Raw genomic sequence first — 22,415 nt, forward strand, 5'->3', positions numbered from 1 at the left:
TCCAACCTTGACGGATCATCAAGTGGGCGGAATGTAAAAATGGGGAATTCACAACCGTCGTGGTCCACTTTAAATTCATTCCGGATGCTGCAGGGGATGAAGACAGGGATGAATGAGCACACCGAAGACGACGATACCTAGTTGTTGTGGGTTGTTATATACCTACGGCGCGAGGATATATAATACCAACGCGTATACACCCGGCTGACTCTCTTTAAGTAAAGCTAAACGCTCTCTCGCCTTTTATGACCGCCAATAAACTTTTTAGAGTGAATGAAACGAGGTAGGTATAGTAGCGGTTGGTCGTTCGGGTTACGCGATGTACATAAAACACGAGTAGGATAGTCCCTCTCACGTTTATGTACACGCTCTGCACATACGTATTACGGCAGTGGGTCAAGCCACCGTACAGGTTATTGTAGGTCAGTGTCAAGGCCAGCTAGGGTCTACCCTTCGACAACGAATCGGGAACGCTTCACCGCGTAGGTGATCATATTAGCTTCAGGTCCACCATTCGGACCTTTTCATTAACGACGAGTGGACCCAGAGATTGCGTCTTATAATTTAGACCGTTGACCGCGGTCCATGATCGTCGTGTGAAGATTCGATCGTACTGAGAAATTACGTCGTTATTTCAATTGTCGATCGATGCTACGTGTACAGTGCACAACGTTACTCTTCAGGACGACGTTCAGGTGTGAATGTTGGAAACGTCGAACAAGGACCGCGAAGAAATTGGCTACCGGTGATGACGTGACGTGCGAGCGGATCCAAGGGGACCACGACCTGTCTCAATGCGAGCAAAAGCGGGTGTAAAAGCGAGGCAATATAAACGACCGTTTACAGGCTCGTTACATTTTTATGAGCGCAACGGCACTGCCGCACCTATACCTAACCGGCGTACGCGTAGCTGGTGGTTAGAGTGTCTTTTTTACACGTGGAGAGTCGATGCCGCGACTGGTGTCTTGGCGGTGAAGCGGTTTGTTGTGGGTATGCGAGCGTGGGTGGATGGGCGGTGGTGTTGGCCGGTTGTTTTCTGCGCCTATATCCACATCCGTTCAGCCACCGAAGACTACAACCGCACGTTACCTGTAAGACCAAACGGACCATCAAGAGTCTCGTAAACCATCGTTCATCGTTCATCCTCTTCCACCTTTTCAAGGTCTCCTGTACACATATATCAGTTCGGCCCGTTCGCGGGGCAGTTGTGATACCTAGTCCAGTCTGGAGGTAAAAAAGAGAAGCAACGGAGAGTGAGAGTGACCGAGACTTCCGCCTCGTGCCGTCACGTTGCCTCACACGTCGACTCGCTCAACCTTACGGTCCACTTAAATGACGCAATTTTATTACCGCTTTCATCATAAAATCTTTTACGAGGAGATATTATTCCCCGGTACCGTTCACTGTCCTCCAGTCAGTCAACTCCGATGTACCCTTTTCTTGTTTCGCACGTACCGATCAAGTTATTCGATTATATTGCAACCCGTTAAAGGTATCGTTTCCGGACGTAAGGGATAGTTAGTGATTTTTTTCACGATTCGGCATCGTCTACACATTCCTTCACAGATCAATTCGAGATACATACAAATGGAAGTAGGTATCGTGAGACGATCGCGTGTGACGAGCGACGCGAATAATTGCGAAACAGGATCCGAAACCGGAATTGCAGTTTTATTTATTTTTTATTTATTTTTCTTTTGTCGAATCTGCAATACGTATCACGTAACATTTTTTTAGAAATCATCGCACAGAAATTGGAAATGAACAGCAATAAAAATACATGCGTAGATCGATCGGTTCATTTTACAATATCAATTATTCAATATTTCTTTTTCGTATCGGGATTACAAAGCTCGATGTACAAGCAGCATACAACTGAAAGCTCATATTACTACATTTCGGAGCGAAGCATGGCGATGTGGAGTCTGGTTGGAAAGGGGCGTATCTCGGGGCCGTTGGCCGTAGGGTCGAACTCCTCCTCGGAGTGACGTAATTGGTCGCAGCGCCAGCCATGGTGGCGATCATTATGCAAACTATTCTAGGAATCCATAATGGCCGCCTCTCTCCTGGCCAATCGGGATGGCCGAAGGGTCGGCCATCTTTGTCGTGACTCGGGGCGCCATCTCGTGGCGGATTGACGAACTCTGCGACTCACCGGCTGCCCGCTAGATGCTGCGGGTGATCCAAACGCGGTCGAACCCCCTTAAAAACACGACGACTAGACTAACCGCGTGGCCTGGGATACTCGGTGATGCCAGGGGTCGTCTGGACTCGGCTTAAAATGCTCCCAACGGTAATTACTTCCGTGGCTTTACGACGCCGAAACGCGTTCCTCGATTTTATTTCCACCGCCACGAATGAAACACTTGTACGGTAAGAGTACCTACCTGAAAATTTTGCAACGCAAGTATCACGCTGATGTCGACAGGCGGTCTTCCGGGGCCTAGGAATTCGCTATGCCCACCCCTTTCTCCACTTCTAATTCACATCTCATTTTGCCCTCTGACCGACGGGTCAGAGAGTCCCTGGAGGAGGCCAACGGCCAAGTCGTTTACACGGAATTCTCGATCCCCTAAGAAAACCCTGCCATACATGATGTCATTTTTTTCTCGTCTACTTTTAGAGACTCGAGCTTAATACTCGTCGAACAGATTATATGCACAGCTGAATTTCGGTATCAGAACTTTTACTCCAAGACTGAAGCTTCTATTTCTCATCGTTCTAGACGAAACGTGGAAAAATATGCTTGTACGATAAATCGATGAAATATTCAGACTCTCTCTGTTCTTTCACACTTGTTTCGAATTAAACTGCTCTATTAAAACCCTGAGACAAAATCTATATACGTTATATACGTTTTAGCTCGAGCGGATCTTGATGAGCGTGATATTAGACGTTGGTGTGTGCATTGAGTCATTATCTTGGAGCGAGGCGGATGTTGTTAAACTTCGTTTAACCTTTGGAGCATGATAAATGTACGAATAGAAATATTACGACGTGATATATTACATGTAATAAAATTTTTATATCAACCGCGATTCGGTTCAAACTCACATTATAACTTATAAATCTGACATACAGTTATTCTGACACACATACAGTTCAACGGTGATTGACTCGGTCTGCACGTGACGGTTATGCTTCTGCACCAGCTGATATATCATCTACAAGTACTGACCTTACTCACAGATCTTTGCGTTGGCAAAGTTTCGCTGGCTTCGATGCTGCATTTACATCGTTGGCTGGGTAGAATCACACCAGCAATTTACATGTGAGATAAACTGATTTTGATTTTTATCCGACTATCAATAACCCGGAGGAATGTCAATGAATGATCAGTACCACAGGAAAAGAGAAACACACATACTTATCTTTATTAATTTACAATTCACAGTATTTATAGACTTATATTATACATATTTACAATTTCCGTTACCTTGTTTCGTGATCGAATTACCGACGTTTCGAAACGGTATTTCCTGCATTTTCATACAGACGTAAAGTATACATCTGTATTGTGTAATCGCAACATTATGCTGTGATTAGAGCGACACAAGACTCTCCAGGCAAATTGCGGTATACATATTTATGCCAGACACGAACGCCACGTTGTCGTTTTGCCGCGTCGTAATATGTTACGCTATTGCTTCTAAATTGATGATTACAGTGCTAAAGATGTAATTTCTCGTTTTGCTTGGCGTTGAGAATTACGCGCGCCCGTTTCACCTATAATTTAGGTATAAATGAAACAAGCTGAATACCAAACCCACGCGATTATACATCATACGTGATGACAAGGTCGAGAACAATAGGTGGCCGCCTAATCGGGTCTGAATTATGCAAACCTTGGAGTAATTTTTAGGCGTAATCGCGGCGCCAGCGTAGCGATAAAGTTAAAAATATTACCGGCATTAATCCGCACGGCTTTTACAAGTATATCCCGATGCGGGTACAGTTTCAGTTTTCACGGTAATTGAATGTGATTTTTTTACCAGTAAAAATCGTGTTCGCGCGTTCTTGCTGAAAATTGTGTGCGATTATGGAGAATCTCGATGGTCGCGTAACGTGATATTTTCGGCCTCGAATTGGAATGGCTCTGATCCTCATTGGCTGTATTGTCAAAAAACAAAAAAAAATAAATAAATAAATAAATAAATAAAATGAATAAATAAAAAACGAAATTCTGCTTCGTCTCTTTTCACCGGGTTTCAGAGAGTATGTACGTAGGTACTTAATTGACCGTAAAAACGAATGTTTACTGCCCGCAAGCAGGCCGTTCCTTTTGCACACCGTACACGCCACCTTACCCCGTATTTTATCCTCTCCTTATCTCTTTCCCTCTCGCCATAAGCATATACGCACTGACCATATTACAAAAATATTTTTCCACGCAGGGTAAACTCTCCAAGCCTCGCGCGTAATATAACGTTTTAATGAATTAACTGTAAAACTGTCGACCGACAACACGCAGCACCGCAGCGCACTTTGATCCCGAAGCTGGTTGTAAAGTGCATATAGAATTTTTATCTTATTACCAATGACAGGGTGCAGCTACTTGCGTAATTATTTTTCAAAGTCAATATCATCAATTGTCTAATTAACGAGTTACACAATTAATCCCTTATTCTTCCTTTTTTTTTTTTCGCACGAAAAATATTCAACTCCGCGGTGAATAAGTTGGCGGAAATTATCGTCGATGTTTATTTTACTCTTCTTATTGGCGAGGGAAATCGATGCGACGAGGAGGAGGGCGAGAAAATTCTTTCTTGTACGTTCGTTTCATCGTTTTCCAACGGGATTGCCAAAGTGACGAAACGAGGCGGCGGCTTTCGGGTCGACTCTGACGACCAGACGACGGGTTGACTGCATCGGTATTACGGGGTAGGGACTAATAAATTTGTCAAACGAGTTGTCGTCCCTCCAAAACGCTCGGTTCAACGATGCTCCTCCGTTTATCTCCTCGTTAGTGACAACCCAAGGATATTAAGGTCGTCGATCCTCCGGGGAGTCGCTCAATCGCCTGTCGAAAACACGGAATGATGTTTAATCCGTTTCTCTGTAATTAATTATTATATGTATACTCATTCGGAATTACCGCTTGTTCATTCGTGTAAGCTTGACGTAATCGAACGATCATCCGGTGATCGGATCGGGTCGTTAAAAATTGACATTCGATCAGGGACTCGCTGTATTCCTGTTCTACATCTGCGGTTATACACGATTAAGCAGGTATAGTCGGATTAACGATCCTACTTACGGACCCCCAGCATTTCACGCATCGCGAATCCTCGCGAAATTCCGTCGGACAACGAACGACTGATCCTATTTACGAGGCTGTAAAGACACCTAGCCGATGCATTAAACCGTCATAAATCAAACGCCCGCGCTCAACCAGTCGTAAGCCACTCAACAACACTCGACTCATAGATCCTTTTAACCGATCGCATCTCAAGTCGACTTATTACGCCGGGCAATCTGCGTCTTCGTTACTATCAATTAGGAAACACAATTTTTAAATAGGATAAAAAAGAAGGAGCATAAAACAAAAAAAAAAATAAATAAATAAACATATCAACGAAAGGAGCCGCCCTACGATGCTGATCGAGATCAATTGAAAGAAGTAGAAAGAAAGAGACGTTAAACACGATTAAAATTTTTTTCTCACTCGTATATTCTAATCGGTGAATGCAGCCGGCGTTGGAACTGCCGCGTTGATTACTATTCGGGTTAATTGATTTCCGGGCATGAGACGCGTGAGTGTGCAATGAAAATTCTCTATTCGTGATTGGTGGAATGCGTTGCCCAACTCGAGCACTTACTTCCAGCGGTTCAGATAACGATATCGGATCGGTACTCTCGGGAGCGCATTTACAAACCGTTGACGTTCAGCCGTCGTCCATTGCACAACGATCTTGGGAACGCCTCGAAAGCTTGGTAAGTGTTACCCAATCAATTCCCCCCCCCCCCCCCCCCCCCGCAAACACTTTACACATAACAGAAACTTACAAGTAACTCAATATACCTGTTCGTTCATTTGAGCCGAGCGAGAAGCTGGACCGAATGAATTCTACATTCTGGCATTTCAAATGTGTGTCTGCACAAGCGTTCAAACTTTCGTCGAATGAATTACAGTAACTTTAATAAGAAATTGTTATCCGCCGAGTTTTCGACAATCCGCCGTAGAAATCTTGATAGGAAGAAGAGAATGAATTGCTTGGATTTGATACATACAGTTGGAAAACGTCGAATTTGCTTTCTGGGTCGCGCTCTGAATTTTCTCGTACCTCCAGTTCCCCGCCGTGTCTGAGAAAAGAGCTAATTTACAAAAGCCCCGCGTAGTTGGATGGCGGTGTAGGTGTATACGCTACCTACACCCAGATATATAATCCCGCGAGAGAATTCTAGGGGCGAGTGAATGCATCGTTGGAGGTGAAGCCGAGTCCCGCAGAGAGACGCTCGGCCACCCGGGAGCGTTTATAATTCGCGAGTTGAACAAAGTTTGAGCAGCATGCACAATGACTTCGTCTGTTCTGATCTTGCGTCGCGAATATTAACCGCTGCACTTCCAAGTAATCCGACATCGATGTGGGGTCGTTTAGTAACGCAAAACGGCGATGCTCGATACGAATGCTCATGCGTACGACGAGAAGTTCCTCGGCGTAACGCGTGGTTCCTGACCATCGGCATTTGGGGGATTCAATTTTGTCGCAAGCGGTGTTGACGCTTCGTTTTGATGACTTTATTAGCCACTCTGCATCGCGTTTAATTCCACCCGACAACGTACGGGTATAATTTACGCATGTACCTACCACCTACGAGGTACGCTACTCACGCTGGGTTACCCGACGCAGGAAATACCGGGGTCTCTGCTTTTCCTAACGACATATCTCTGGCCTGATCTTTGGACGGTTGACCGAGTCCTGCCCAGTGGGTTGTAACCCGTCCATATGTAGGTAATTGTTGAACGACCGTTTAGGATTATTGGGTGGAAAATGTCGTCGCATTACCGAGTCCCTTAAGCATCGTCCAAGTCTAATTGTTAACGTAGTTTGTTTATAATGCAGACATAAATAGGGCTGGGATAATATTTTTCATAGGTTCTTACGGCGGTTTTCATGTAGCTTAAATCCTGTCCTCGTTTTCTCTCCTTTTCATCCAGTCACTCATTACATTTTCACCGAGACAAAACGACGGGGGTACGCAATGTCGGCTGAGTGAGTAAAGGATCAAAACTGCATGAGGAAGAAATACACTCCGGGAACCTTCATCTGGTAGATAAGCTGTGGTTCGCACGTGGATACGCGTACTCGGGCCTTGGTATCCATAGGCGGTGGAGCGTTACAGGCGATGTTTGCTTGGCATGTCCCCCACAGAGAGGGAAAAGCGAACCCTCGTATATTCAGGTAAACAAACGAGTCGATTTGGAAGTTCTTTCGTTCTTTCTCTCGCACTCGCCGACTCACTCACTCGCTCGCTCACTTCGAGTCCTCCTAGTACGGCTCTATTTCATTCCCTCTTCCTCTTAACCCTTCCTCTGAGTCACCCTGTACCGGCACAGCATCCGAATTTCACCTGCGACATAGAACAAAATCGAAATATTTAATTGCGATCCATGCGTTGCGAATCAAGGTTAGATGATAATACTATCTTTCATTGATATAATATAACTGAAGTAAGAAAAAGATGAAGTCTGGCGCAATTGTATGCCGTATACTTTAACAACCCCCGTAGAAGCAACGTGACTAAAAGAAGTAAAAACTCGCGGCGGCACGAGGGGCATATTTTTATCGCCGAAACCCGGAAGAAGGTTAGGGGTTGCCTCTTTGTCCTCGTATAAGAGAGCCGAGAAAATTGGCTGCCGGATATCGCCGGTGCCTCGCAAAATCCCTGCGCCTATCAGAGAGCGTCGGGCTTTCGGTATTCTCGCAACCCTTCTTCTTCGTTCATTCACCGGCAGCAGCGCAACGTGTATAAGGGATGGAACAAGACCTTATAACTGTGGCGGCTGGATGGTGGTGGTGGTGGTGGTGGTGGTACTCTCAGGAAGTCTAATTAGTTGAGAACACGCGCCGCCTACACCTATACACCTATACACCAGGCTCACTATATTCCGAAATGTCTTACGCACCTATCTCAGTTCGCAGGGAAAGCTCGCTTCGCGGTCCCTTCGGCTAGACGTAAATTGCCGACGAATTGAACGTCGAACTAATTAAAACAACGATATTGTTTCACCCCAAAATTTTCCTGCTCCCTTCTTCTTATCGTCTTAATGTTCTGACTATTTTCATTCTTCTTCTTCTCGAATGGTTATTTCATCTGACAGAAAAATAAGAAAAAACAAAACGGACTTGACAGTTTTTCATGCTCTGCTGCAGATAACATCATACGTTGATTTCTCTGCTACTGAATGAGAGATTTAATAACGTACAATTCTCTTATGGAGCTATAATTTTTTTGTTTCAGTCATTTAATCAAAGACCGTGCAACGAAACTTATCCGAAATCCTTGCTGTATTCGCAATTTGTTTTTTTTTTAACTTCTTCATTTCTAGTTAGACGAAGAAAGTCTCGAGATAAGTTTGTTTGCTTCAATCTTAGTTCCAATTTCGCTACTGCTAGACACAGACTCATCGCGTATAAGATATATATGCTATCGATCTGCTCGATAGTTTGCGTGATTTTTCGAGAAGTAGAAGACAAAAAAAAAACCTCAGACAAAGAAAAAAATTATGAAAAACACTGGCGAGCAGACACGTAGAGTCGGGGGTTGCAGCATCGATGGCGCGAGTGCAGGCAGAATAGAACGAAGGGAGTGTCTCGACCACAGAGAGTGCGAGCTCGGAGGCAGCAGTATCGATCCATGGGGATGCCACGGAGCGAACCAGGCGGTCGGCGAATTTCAGCATCGAATCGGGCAGCGCACGGTTTCACAAACACAAGCCAAGCTGGCCCTCACAGACCGCTCGAACACAGCCCTGAAAAGTTTCGATGCCATTTCGGTGCCGTCGAGACCTCTTCCCTTATTTCTCTACCCAGCCCAATACGTATAAGGTAGGTAGGTAGGCACACAACGCGAACACCATACGCACGGGTATACGTGGACGTTTATTTTCCCATGCGGGTGTGGATCCACGGACACGCGTACACGACTGGCGAAATGGGAATGCAGGGGGATGAAGGGCGTCTCGCAATGGTAGAGGGAAAGGGCACGCGAGGCACAGCTGTGGCTGCATCAACCGGCGGGGGTGATCGCAGCGACCTGTGCCTTCGACCTCGGGCTTTTCGCTTATACCCCTTCGGAGGAACTTTTACCATTTCACCGTCTGGCGAGGCAATCTTGTTACCTCGCCTCGTTCCCCGTCCCGATGCTGCTGCTGCTGCTGCTGCTGCTGCAGGTTGGGCTTATTTTATTTCGCCGGAAACCGGAAGCGCAGGGGTATTATTTAGCGGGTTTATTTTTGGCTGCGGTGTTGCTTTCTTTGCAACTTATTTGGGCTCGGTTCGATCGATCGATCGACAGATCGATCGGGGTAGCAATTAGGCGATTCGGATGTCTGCGGGTATAACGATAACAGTAAAATTTTCCGATACTATCGGGAATCTAAGATATTTTGGTGAACGAACAGCTCGCTCGGTTTAGTGTCTATTTGTGGACCCCGCGAACTGGGGAAGGCACTTCGACCTATATATCGGCTGAACTCGAGCGTTGTTTTGCTCTATAAGCAAAGATGTATCGAAGGGAGAGAAGCGAATCGGGAATAATTTATCAGTGCGAAACTGCCGGAAAGTGGGGGGGGGGGGGGGGGGGGGGGAGGGGGGGGGGAGATAAAAGAAATATTTTTATTAGTTTCTTTCATTTTTATCGCGGCTCTCATTCTCCTCGTGACGTTCTGCGTTTGCATATTACGTTTATTCGGCAGAGGCAGTACCGGGGTTTCACAACGACATTATGATGTTCGTGGTTTCTTGTACTAAAAATATCTCATCGAACAAGTATGGCTCGGGGTTTCTCGTTTCAGAAAGAATATTATACCCTTGTGCTTTAATTCCTCGATTCTCACACCTCGGTCCTGTAGGTATATCGGGAGTTAGGGGTATAATATTTATACCGCGGTGAAATTCACCGCATTATTTTAAAGGCTGGCGATTTATCCTCCATCGTTCAATTTCACCCCCGCTTTCCACCCAGTAATGGTGACACGGCTACACCCACCATCCATGGCCGCCTTGTAACCCGGCGGAAACTTGAGTCCTGTATGAAATTGCTCATACTTTATAAGAGAGAAAAAAAAAAAAAAAATAGCAGGTATCGCGGAGGAGGCACGCGGATGGTCCGGGTCGAAATTGACGCATGAATAAAAGAAGTTGACATTTTGCTCGTGAATAAACAACGCGAGTGGGAAATTGAGGCGGATGCGTGAGCCGCGACGAGGAGAAGGTGAATTCCCGAAAGGTGAGCCGTGTGCGGACCTTCGTCGATGGTGTGGCTTCGAGGAGGCTCCGTCTTGATACAAGGTACTGGTAACCCGAAAGGGGGGGGGGGGGGGGGGGAGAGAGAGAGAGAGAGAGATACAGAGAGAAGGAAGAGAGTGCGAAGAAAAAATTGAGAGAGCAAGTTGCACAGGCGTGGGCGAAGCCGATCCGATCCCCGTCCCCCTAATCCCGCAGGACCGGCAAGAAAATAATACCTATATATACCAGGACGTGCGTGTCCGTGTAGGAGGAAATTCTCGGCGAGTTACCCGTCGTGTTTTTTTCCTCACGGAACTCCTCCTCTTTCCTTCCTTCATCTCGCACCCTGGCGAGAATACCGGGCCAATAGACCGGCATGTTTACGCGACGATTGTCACATATTGCATGTTTGTTCCGTAGTAATGAGATTTGAGTGAGCGGGTCTTGCCCGTCTTATATCCCGCAGGAGCGACTCGGCTCTTTTTCCCTCCTTCCATTTCTGTGTACCCTAGACCCTGCAGATCTCCCCCACACTCCGCCCGCAAACTCGTTCTCGCCTCTAGAATCCACACGATCTCTAGGCACCCTCTTGCTCGATGTATCCGACTCTGTGTCTATTTTCATTATTCCTTAATTTATATCGAGAGAAAACACGCTCGGTCGTCCGTTGATTTGTAAACACGAAACTTTTTCAGTAATTTAGTAACTTTTGCCTACAAATAAAATTACGGTGTAATCGATTCTAATTTTTTTTTTTCTCTTCTTCAAAATATAAATCTTTATCCGAGTTTAGAATCACAGTCAACAAAAATCAGACGATTCCTACAAAAGTACGGACTGGATACCAAAGGTTTGAAATCCTTCCGTGTCTAACCACCGTCTAACGGTAGTGTCGAAAAAATTCTTTCTGGAAAGAAACGGGTTTCAAGATTGAGCCGCAACGTCCGTTCGACATTCTAGTCCTTCAGCAGCCGTTTACATGGTATTCAAAAACACGTCTACGATTTTTGGACCGGTTCCCAGAGCTGTGAGAATTATCGTGGAAGTGTGGAAAGAATCGAGATTGATTAACGCGACGCGCGATGTCAGATAAAGCGGTGTAAAAATACCTCTGCAAACTCATACGAGATCGCAGGATTCTTAAAGAAATTCAGTGGTAAAATCCGTGCAATTTTTCATCGAAATGATCTAGACTAGCTATGAATTGTTGCGCACGGTCCGCGTCTGAAATGAGCATGCATTTCGATGCACATCCTCCCCCAGACGAGGAACATGTGCGACGGGAACGATCCTTTTCCCCCACCCCCGCCCCTCTCTCTTATTCTCCTTTATTGCGCCCTCCTCGGCTCCTCGGTCTCGGCCATGTCCCTCCGACAATCCAATTTATACGCTGGATTATTCCAGGGATACCGAGTCCCGGGGGTTGCGCGGCTGGGGTGACTGAGGGTTGGGGGCAGGGAACATGGCCGATCAGCCCGCCGCCTTGGCCTCGGTTAAACCCACGATATTACGTTCCGCGCGTTCCTCGTCCGCCCCCCTCCTCCTCCTCCTCCTCCTCCTCTTCGGGGACGGCCGCCCTCGCCGTCCTGATTATGTAAACACGTAGATGGTCCCCCAAATTGCCAGGGTCTCTTCAGGTCCGCGCGTACGACCCGCCATTCCGCACCTGTACGACGCGTTATAAGTCGAGGCTGAGTAGCCCTGCGTCATTACCCTGATCACCTCTGAATTGCTGCAGGGTTGGTCCCCACGGCTATTTTCGTTCTTCGACACTCGCGGGTATTTAGCGATGACCTTTAGGGTACTTCGTCAGAATCGTCATAACGTAGTGGGTGAATGTCGATGCTATTGACATAACGCCAGAGGGGATGAATGGACCGTTGCGGTGCATAAAGCAACCCCTAATTCTTTTTATCCGACATTTATACTGAACTTTATACGCGATTTTTTTTTACCTGTATTCACTGATCGAGGAATGCCGAAAGAGTAGTGAATGGAAAAATCTTCGAGAAGACTTGCTTACGAACCCTGTGCATGGATTACTCGGGGAAGGAAAAAAGAGAGAAGAAAAAATAAATAGATAAAAGAAAAAAGCTTTGGTCAGAAACAAAAGAGATGAAAACGACATGTTCCGTTCAAGAATTTATTAAGACGTATCTGTGTGCAGAGAGGTACGCGGGGTGCATCGTGCTTCTTTTTTATACCCGTTTCCTTCCGAGGTCCACTTTCTCTCTGTCCAACCTAAGGATATCCCGAGAAGATTTATTCGCTTCCGTGATGCTCGCATGCATATGTATGGATATTAAAAACCCAAGAGAAGCGAAGTGGATAGAGAAAAAAGGCAATATATTATACAGCCAAGATGACTTATGATTTTTCTTGTCCTGCACGTAGACATGCGGAAATTGATTCTGAGACAGCTAATTTTTTCTCCACTGCCAAGGTAACTCGCTGAGGAGAAAAATTACTCGTCTCAGAATTAATTTCAGCATGGGTACCTTGGTAAGAAACTCAAATCTTAAAGCCTACGCGGAAAAATTACTTAATTGCGAACTAAGGTAGAGTATTCCGGAAATTTGGGATTAGTGTTACGGTCCCAGCTTATATTTACAAGAATTTTTGTACACTACTACCCCGCTTGCAAAAATAGAATTTGAGTTTGAAAAACGGTTTTTGCAATTAATATTCAGTATCGAAAGCAAGAAACGACAATTTAGCCTTGCGTCTAGAATTAACACTTTCCTGCAGATTATACTGAAGCAAGTGCCAATTCACTCAATTCACCTAAACAAGAACAGTTTTATCATCCGAATCGTTTTTAGGGTAGAATAATCGCCGAGGTGAAATGGTCCGTGGACGCTGGATGAACATGCGCGAATCGTTGCTACGCAAGGGTAAATGGATTGAGGGAGTCTGCAAGCTCGCTCGAAGATCTCTGCGTTACACGTATCCCAGTGATTGGAGCAGAAGCGGGTCATGACCTAGGTATTACGAGGGATAAGGAGGGTTGTAAGCAGAGGCATATAATACACAGATACATAGACCTCGTACATCGCCTACCGTCACTCTCGGCTAGACGTAAACAATGCCGTAGGCGCGTAAATCGGGTCTCGAGAACGTACCAGGCGGTAGGCAGGATACGGCGAGCCATGCGTACCCCGTATACGCCATGGTATGGTGCCCTCCGTCATGGTGTTCCAAGCATACACGAGGTCGTGTACGGCACCCCGAGGCGGTCGAATGGCTAGGAAATGGTCGCTTACCACCGCTTACCGCCACGTTACCTAACCCACCCTGATAAGCCCCATTACCTTCACTTACCCCCGCACAACTCGCTTCGCTTGTACCGTCGACCGCATACGCGGCATACGTAGGTACCAACGTCTGGGTAACCAGTATTGGGTTAGCCTAGGGTGAGACTGGATTTCCATTTCGTTTTCGAGAGTTTCTCTCGATGCGCCAGTTTCTCTTGATATAAGAAAGGACCCAGACTCGATCACACCAAAGTGAGTTATCCTAACGTTTTTCACAGACGATCAGCGGTTTTTGAACTCCATGGTTATGATTCGATCAAACTTGGTTCAAAGGAGAATGCTTTACCATTGTCTGAACACGGAATTTACCTGTATCACTACACGTGGATGGTTCGATGCGTATTTGACTTACGCACGTAAGGGTGCTTTTGACGCTTGTAACTGCCGGTGGTCACTGAACCGACACCGAATGGGTAATTCTTTGTCACGGGACTGAAGAATCTTCTTTTCCACAAACGGATTAACTGCTACATGTATCGTTGAACGTCGCTGCGGGTATAATTTTACCCATGAATTTGTCAAAGTCTGAGCTCCTGTTGTTGAGGATGACAAGGAAGTTGGGTCTAAGGTGGATCATCGCCGTGCACGCGAGTGTGTTGGAACCGAGGTATACGCGGGGTGGACGGAGGACAGACCGCAGGCCCCATATGTGTTTATGTACACACACGGTTGGGAGGGACTCAAATGAATTATACGAACCGCGATAAAACGAGTTTAATTTATTTTAACTGCCTCGTATAATCTGGCCGCATAAATTTTCACGAGTACCTTATACTTCAGCCTACGCAATCTTGTACGAGAGGATCGAGGCGCGTTCCGAGTCCGCGACTGCACGCCCGGATATATGCAAGAGGGCCCTTTTACCACCCCGATATAATTCGAATCTGGAGCATAGCCGGCCTCGCAGCCTCCGTTCTATGGCTAATTGCCGCCGAAAGCCCCGCCCGGTGTAATTTATTCGGCTTAGGTTTTTTCCACCGGCTTTATTCCGCGCACTTTTGGTAATCGCGAGCTTCAGACTCCGGCCCATTATCCAGGTTACGCACTTTTTATTAATCCTTCGCATCGCCGCGGCGGCGAACTCGCGATAATTTACTTCGATAACGAAGTGTTCGAAATAGTCAACAACGCTGCCGTTGTGCTTCCCTGTTTCACCTTATTTTATTTCTGGCTGGTTACTTTTTTCGTTGGAACGAAGTGCTCTCCGAACGAGCGTAATAAATTATGGGGAAATCCGCTCCTCGAACGATCTTCTTTTAGTGCTGTGCTGCAGCAGGGTCGACGAAGCTAGATTCGATCCTACGCAATTAGCCTGAGTATTTCGATGGGATTGAGGTGAGCTCTTGCTGCTGACGCTGCTGTGTTGTCTTACTCTTCATGCTTCTCCGTTATTTTCTTTCTTTGCTTCTTCTTATCCTCGCTCCTCTCTGTTTCTTTTTTTCTTCGTTTTTTTCTTAACCTTTCTTAAATTTCATTACCCCTAAATTGTTATTGCTGCAAATAAGAAGCTCTGCCTACACCGATCACTCCGACCAACCGTTTCGGCCTGCTCTGCTCTACTCGAAGAGTTCATTTCGTTCGGGTAATTGACTCGAAATAATTTCCGGTACGTTTTTCTAACCGACGCTGCGGGAAGAAGCTTAAATACCCTTCGTGACAGTCTGCTGCTCTCCTTTCTTCCCTACTCTATTCTTCCTCGATGTAGGTATATGTTAATGTACAGATATAATACCGGGGGTCGCAAAGTTTCGCGAAACGACTCGAGCAATTACTCATCACGCCCGCGGAGTTTCACCCTCCGCTCTGACAATCGCTGATAATATGTATATATATATATATATATATATTTTTTTTTTTCGAGGTTAAAAAATTTGTCCCCCATGATGCGAGACGTGACGTAATTTAGCTTGACACGTGTCCGCGCACTTACACGTCGTAGTTACGACAAGCGACGGAGCGTTTCTTTTCTCTCCTTGAGCCTGGTAATTTTCTTTTTCCCGCCAGCTGGCCTCGGCATAAGTATGCAAATTTCTTTGACCTCGTCTAGTAAAAAAGACGAAAAAAATAAACGATCGCGCGAGATTGGAAAATGGACGTAAAAAAAAATTTCAACCGCCAACTTTTTCACGACCCGCAATTCTCCGACGCTCCTCTCTCACTTTTTCCCCGACTTATTTACGCCGCGTCGCGGACTGATGACATAATCATCGCCCTCCGAATGGCTCACAAAATATATAAACCTTTGTCATTTTCTCTATCATGCCTACGGTCTAGTCGCTGTCTAGCTGTTTTATGTCCCCAGGCGAGGCCGCGCGTTACGCGCATTATGATCGTTAACAGTCATGTGTGTATAACTAAGCGACTCGCACGCCTCCGACAAGCATCTCTTCGTACGATTGACAGTAAGTGCCAGGAAGTTACCGAGGTCTACCGACTGTCTTCTAACTCATGTTTACATATATGTATATGCCGAGGGTAAAATTGGCAGCCCAAAACTTGCTGATTATTTCTCGTTCGATGTGCGAGCTCAAAGCCGTCAATTATGTTCAAAGTTCACGCGACCTGAGAATTTTTACTCATCGGATGTAACGGTGGGAATATTTTTGCAGCTTTAAATAAGTGTACAAACTGAGGATGAGAATCCCCAAGAAGGAAATTGACGACGAATAATCCTCGGCGAAGAGATCAGATTCAGATATATATATATATATATATATATACATATATATATAGATACCCTGCATATCCGTATCTCGAAAGAGTTTATAAAAGCTTCGACTCGGCGAACCTCTTCTAGTTTCTTTTACGGCGAGCAATAAATAAGAGACTTTCTCCCAACCCTTTTTACAACCGCCCCGTCGAGTGTACAGCGTGCCGTTCGGACGTTTTTCTTTCCATCCTTTTTACCGTGTTTTGATATATATATATATATTTGTATTTCTCCGAGCTTGTCCGGCGCTTCAGCCCTTTCATTTTTATCGCGTTCCGCTGCAGCTAGCTGTGCGATGTACAACCGTTGCGTTTTCTCTTTTTCGGAAACCCTGCGCAAAAAAGAAACTTTCACCTGTAGAAATTCTTATAAACGCTGTCAAAAACCACGATATTAATTTCTGATGTTTTTTTTTTTTTCACTCTGTTTCAGATTAATAGCACAAGCGCGGGTCGCCGATTTCGCAATCCCTTGCAGAGGTGAGTTGATATAAAAATAATTATGACATGAAAATATATATACATATACAGATGCTTTAACTCCGATGGTGGAGGTTTTCAGATGCTTTGATTTGTTTTTTCAACCCGATCATCGCCCGCGTATCCAAAATCCGTAAGAAATCGTTCATTCCGACTTTGAATATTCTGGGATAATTGCGTACGATCTATACGATCGTATTTACGTACAGTAGCGAAAAATTACTTCTCCTGTAATAACTGGTAGCACGGTTGTATTGGTATGCGAAATTCTTTTACCGTGCAACAGGTGGTAAGTACAATACATTAGGGAGAAAGAAGTACAAATTGTTGACGTTAGCTGGGGGAAGAAATGCTTATTTTTGTGAAGAATTTACGACGGGGTTTACCGAAGAGAGTGAAAATACCTAGTTGATTAACACTTCCGACGATCGAGGAAGCCACGTAGGTATAAAACACCAGCGGCCTAACTTTCACTTGACACGCACAAACTAAACTCACAAAGTAAAATTCTCGCAATGAAAATATGTGATATTTCTTTTTCCGCGTTCATCTACATCATTGGAAAACTTCGAGGGCTTGTTTCGAATCACTTATGTAACGAGAAATCGACGATCGATTCAACCGTTAAATCTTATCGCGGCCTGACGTGGTGCAAGTTAAATTTACTCGAGCGATTTATTGAAAATTGTCGAAGAGCGTAAACGAAGAAAAATTTATAACCAGCATCCGCTTGCAGGTGTAAATCTATACGTATATATAAATGTATATATATATATACGTATACATGTATACATCCTTCGCTCCCTTTTTTTTCCTACACGCGTCTTGAATATTCTATAAGAAACACTAGGATTATAATTTAATTATACATTTTCATCCGCACCTGGGCGTTAAATTTCAAATTAATTACTCGGGGCTTTGTTTAATTAAAACCTGCTGGTTTCTTACGACTCTCAAAAAGTTTGTATTAAACCTGCGATATAACGTAACACCGGTACACGGTCTTCCAAGACGGAAACGCAACTCTTTCCGTGCACTTTGTCATACAGAGAGATAGAGAAAGCCGAAGAGAATCAAGATTCTTTTGGACACGGATCTGCAGTAAGAACGAATTTCTCCTCCAATTGAATAATGCCACGATTAGGTTTAAACTCTCCAAATTTTTACCTCTTCGGTGGAACGTGGAAGCGATGCTTGAGGTCCACGTCTAGTCCCGTCGATAGTTTCCCACAACAGGAAAACCCGCAGAGGCGAGATACCGTCGGTATGCGTCGGAGAAACCATCGTGGAAACGCGAGAATGCGGCGATTCAAAATTCCAAGTGTCTGACAAGCTGTTCGGTGATATAAAACAGTCGCGAAGAATTTCCCAGCGTAGCGTTAGGTAATAATCGTGCAATTAGAGGGTGCGAGACGAGTGAATTCTCGAAATATCTAACGGGGTTATAAATCGAGGGGTATTTAGAATGGGGGTAAAAAATGGGAAAGATATACATGTATATGTATATATATATGTATATATGTATATATATATATATCCAGTTACCTGTGCTCAAGATCGCTATTCGCCTCTGTTCACTCTCCCGTTCCACATCATCCGGCCTTATACGTATTTATTTTACGATCTACGGTCACGCGTGCGCGGTTGTGGAAAAATCTGCGTAAGCGTTATATCCCGACGGAGACGTTACTTTACATTATATACACATACATACGTGTATATACTTATTAACGATTCGGAGGCGCAAGGTGCGATAATCTCGGCATGTATACGCACCGCAGTCTTATCTCGCTCGCGACGGAGACGCCATTCTCTCTCTCCTCGGATTGCACTTCCCGCAGCATCCCATGATGGCCGCCGCCACCGCCTGCGCGGCTTTCTCTCTCCGTCGGTTCTTCCCTCTCTCTCTCTCTTTCTCTCTCTCCCACGGACGCCCGGAGCATCGTTCCTCAGGGAGTAAGCCTAGCCTCACCCGGTCTAACCCCTATATTTAAGCTCCCTTTGCCACCTCGCGGCCATCTTTGACGAGGGTTGGGCCACCCGAAGGCATCTCGCCAGTCATTGGCCGGATGTCTGCTCCCTCACTCTCTCTCTCTCTCTCTCTCTCTCTCTACATATATATCTCCTTCGCTCTCCGTTTTTCTCTTTCTTTTTCACCACGACCTTTTTCGATTCACCTCGCAAGCTCGTCGTTCCCTCTCCTTCGCTCTCTGTCCGCCTCTCTCTCGCTCTCGTGTCATTGACGCACCGCCTCAGAGCCATCTAGGGGACCGGCCAACGTCGTGATAACGAACAGGTATTACTCGCGGGATTTTTTCTTGAAAGGATTTTTTTATGCGCTGATTTGGATATCGGCCCTTCACGATGCTCCTCGATCCCCTTTGATCGTCGTTTCGCAATATATTTACCGACGTACGTCTTATTAAACTCACGTATGGAAATTTGCATGGTACCTAATTCAAGGCACGAGCTACGGCCCTGAGAGTGCAATCGCGAAATTGAACGATTTCGCCCGCAGCTTATTTTAGCGACCTCGATTCGATCGGACCTGAAGTAATTTCTGCGTAAAAGGTGTACATAATTTACGATTTCTCTCGGTATAATTTCACCTACGGTTTTTATCGATTTGTAATATTTTTTAACGGATACAAATTCTGCCACAATAAACGTATATCATTATCCGACAGTTATACACGACTTGTCAATTGATTACTTAAATCAGTAAGCTCGACAGTTAATGCAAATTACTTTTCAATTCATTTTCACGGTCAATTTGGCGATAATTATACCGCGAGAATTACATATTTAGGAACCGAGTGCGTGCTGCTGATGGATATTCACTGTTACCGATAAACTGGTTGTACGACGTCCAATTCATAATACACCATTCAAATTCAAGCCACAAATATATTATCGCATATTTTCACAGCATGAGAAGATTAAAATATAACAGAGATCCAATGGGACGATAAAATTGTTTTAATTAATTAATCGGACACTGATATTTTCAAATTAGCCATCAGCTGTCACCTCGACGCTCCCAGCTAGGTCTTGGATAAAAATAGGGCAATGTGTCATAGATCGAGGATCTCGAGGAGACGATTCTAAGGATATGTACCGACAGTACGCGGATGCCAAGTCTCAAGGAAAGCCCCGAGAAGGTGTGTATAAATTTTCATTTACGAGCCGGAATGTTGGAACGTTGTGATAACCCGGAGATTAACCGTAATATATTTTACTACCGGCTATAAAGTAATCGACTTATCTCTTACCTCGGAGAGTAACGAGTGTTCGAGAAGCACTATTCGAACTTTGGCGAAGAGAGCTGGAGCTGGTTCGCGTTTGAGAGTAGAAAAAAAACTGAACCATTTACGCTCGGGACGGTTTGAAAAAAGTGAAATTTTTCTTTCCCCTTCCCCACGAGCCGAAGGGTTGACTTTACGCAACCCTTTTCACCGCTTTCTAATTTTTATTACACTCTTATTGTTCGCGTCTGCACTTTCGAAAACCCTTTTACCAATCGCCACCCCGCCTCCCCCTCTTTCCTGGCCCTCCACCTCACCTCGGATTTTTTCTTTTCAACCCTTTTTTCGTTTTTTTATTTTTTTTTTTACGAACGTCAACATTCCCTTCAAGAACTCCCCCTCCCCCTCTAAAAGAAAGTTTTACGGACATTCCTTCTGGCCGTGTTCCAGCGAGACTTTACGATCGCGCTGGTTCTTACACTAAAAATTTCCCATCAGCACAGCTCCAGCTCCTTTCCTCATCAGAGATTCATAAGCTTTACCTAGCGGCATAATTTTCTACTGTCTAATTTTAACTCTATAACGTTGAAAGGATCGTGATTTACGATCGGAGGCTCTCTTGAAACGATTTGTGTGCTGCAGTTGCCTCATTCGAATAGAACGTACAACGTGTGACAAAGCAACAGAATTCGAAATTAATATTATTCAAGAAATATTCGTTTATTCAATTCATTGGCAAGTACGTGAGTCTTATTTTCTTTTCACATCGAATGATACGGTTACAATTATTCAGTGTTGTTTCTTTACTATAAATGCACTATCTCTAGTGTCTTGATCCGACTTTATCCCCAAGGCTATACGTATATAATAATATAAATACTCCATGCACACACTACTTAAATATCCGATCGTTACAAATAGTCATCCTAAAGGTAATACCAGTACCAGTCGAGCTACTGATACAAATGATGATACATCGTAGTCGTTGAGGTCCGAACCGTGACGGAGAAGACGAGATCCACCGAAGAAGACGAGATTTCATCGTAGATCGGTGTGGCCTCCTGTTACGTATACTGAAGGTATACCGGACAGGAATACACTCAGGATACATTCAGTATACGTACAGGGGGTTTCACATTCCTCAACGAGACCATCAAAGCGTTGAAACAGGGTGGAAATTATTTCTCGAATTAACGAATCGCAGCTGGCGTAGAAGCAGAAGCCAAAAGGTCGTCCGGCACTGCGTGCAGAAGTCCTTTACGCATAAATTTCCAAGGACTGCCTATCACCGTGCTCCCGACGACCCGCTCTCTCTTATCCAAATTCAAGTAGCCTCCCGGTTCGATATTCCTCGGTACCTCGAACGAATCGATGCCTCCTCCTTATCGTCCTTATCCTCCTTATCCTCCGCGACCAGAGAGACTCGTTGAGTAGAAAAATTTTCCCAGTCCTGTTTACCTTGCTCTCCGTATATTCATTTATGCAAGCCCACGCCATTCTCTCTCTCTCTTTCTCTCTCGAGTCTGGCCTTTCCCGGTTAACTGGAGAACCGCATCTGCACCCTGTGAACATAAATCAAACTAGAATTACCAACGGCTCTCGGTTTATGCGCGCTCTTCGCGGTGCGCGTATATGTACGGATATCGGTACGTGCATGCGATACGTGTGGTCCGTGAACATGCGTTTGTCGAGGGGAGAAACGGGCTCGATAAAACGGGCGAGGGAGGGGCGGGGGGAGGGAGAGGGATGAAACGGGCGGTAGAGGAAAAATCGAGATTAACAATTTCGGACGGGGGATGACGATACTCGCGATCTGCGAGGGCTGCCGCGGAACTTTCGCGTCGCGAGTAATAAAAAAATAAAAAAATAAAAAAAAAACACAATCCGATTACGAAGTGCGGCCATCGTGGGACTTGTAACACACTTGCGGGAGTTCCGCCTGGCGCCCCATGAGACTTGTGCATCCGCTGTACTCCCAGGTTTGACCAGTTGCCTATCCCCCGGAGTAAACGGGTCCGTGATTCCGAAAACAAAAAAAAAAAAGAAGAAAAAAAGAAAAAACACCTCTGTAACACGAAGATTGTACAAGATTTTTTTATCCGATTTTTGCTGTCCGTAGGATTTTCTTATTTTTTTTTTTTTTTTCTACCCCTCTTCATTGCCAGTTAATATTGCCACTACTGACCTTACGATGATCCTCGACGAATGGACGTAGA

The 22,415-nt window shown here is 45.1% G+C and overlaps 1 long non-coding RNA gene across 1 annotated transcript in view; it reads left to right on the plus strand.

Annotated features, from left to right (window-relative positions):
- LOC124176229 overlaps positions 1–17,039 on the plus strand; it is a 44,941-nt gene extending 27,902 nt beyond the window's left edge. Inside the window, exon 3 of the long non-coding RNA XR_006869334.1 lies at positions 16,908–17,039. This is a non-coding gene — a long non-coding RNA (uncharacterized LOC124176229). The remainder of the gene's footprint in view (positions 1–16,907) is intronic.
- The last annotated feature ends 5,376 nt before the right edge of the window (positions 17,040–22,415 follow it).

The sequence above is a fragment of the Neodiprion fabricii genome, chromosome 1 (assembly GCF_021155785.1).
Source record: "Neodiprion fabricii isolate iyNeoFabr1 chromosome 1, iyNeoFabr1.1, whole genome shotgun sequence".
In the NCBI taxonomy this organism is placed as follows: Eukaryota; Metazoa; Arthropoda; class Insecta; order Hymenoptera; family Diprionidae; genus Neodiprion; species Neodiprion fabricii.